At 44.4% G+C, this 543-nt stretch overlaps 1 long non-coding RNA gene across 1 annotated transcript in view; it reads right to left on the bottom strand.

Annotated features, from left to right (window-relative positions):
* LOC144226855 (uncharacterized) overlaps positions 1–543 on the bottom strand; it is a 3,011-nt gene that overhangs the window by 1,193 nt on the left and 1,275 nt on the right. The gene's annotated exons all lie outside the window — the stretch shown is intronic.

The raw sequence follows: 543 nt of genomic DNA, 5'->3' as shown, positions 1-543 counted from the left end.
TTGAGATACATATGTATCTCCTACAACTCAGGTATTTCTTTAGGACCTGAGAGACATTCCTTTGAAATGTAATCATCAGGAAGGCTAGGGCCTCTACCTCCCAGTCTCTGTAAGAGGATAGCATCTTAAGTTCAACAACTGCCAGCTAGCAGACCTAGCTGGCCTACTCCCTTTTACACTCTCACCCGCTTTCTGTAATTTTTCACTTCCCTCACTCTACTTGAGTCCTTGCCCCCTCCTTCTCTGTCTTCCCTCATCCTCCCTTTAAACACCTAGTCATCTCTGCACAAGTGGGAAGAGAGCTTTTTCCCCCCTACTTGCAGTAGTTACTGAATAAAATCTGTTTTCACTCCTTTAACTAATGTAGAGTTTTATCTTTGACATTACTTAAAACAAGGATTGCTGGTCCCACTCAGAGTTTCTGATTCTGGAGGTCTGAGGTGAGGCCTGAGAATTTCTAACAGTTTGTAGGTGATGCTGATGCGCTGGTCCAGGGACCAAACTTTGAAAATCGCTGTTCTGACTCTGGGCCCTATTCACTAG

The sequence above is a fragment of the Crocuta crocuta genome, unplaced genomic scaffold (genome assembly GCF_008692635.1).
Source record: "Crocuta crocuta isolate KB4526 unplaced genomic scaffold, BGI_CrCroc_1.0 scaffold1067, whole genome shotgun sequence".
Taxonomy (NCBI): domain Eukaryota; kingdom Metazoa; phylum Chordata; class Mammalia; order Carnivora; family Hyaenidae; genus Crocuta; species Crocuta crocuta.
This window is presented reverse-complemented; position numbering and strand designations above follow the sequence as displayed.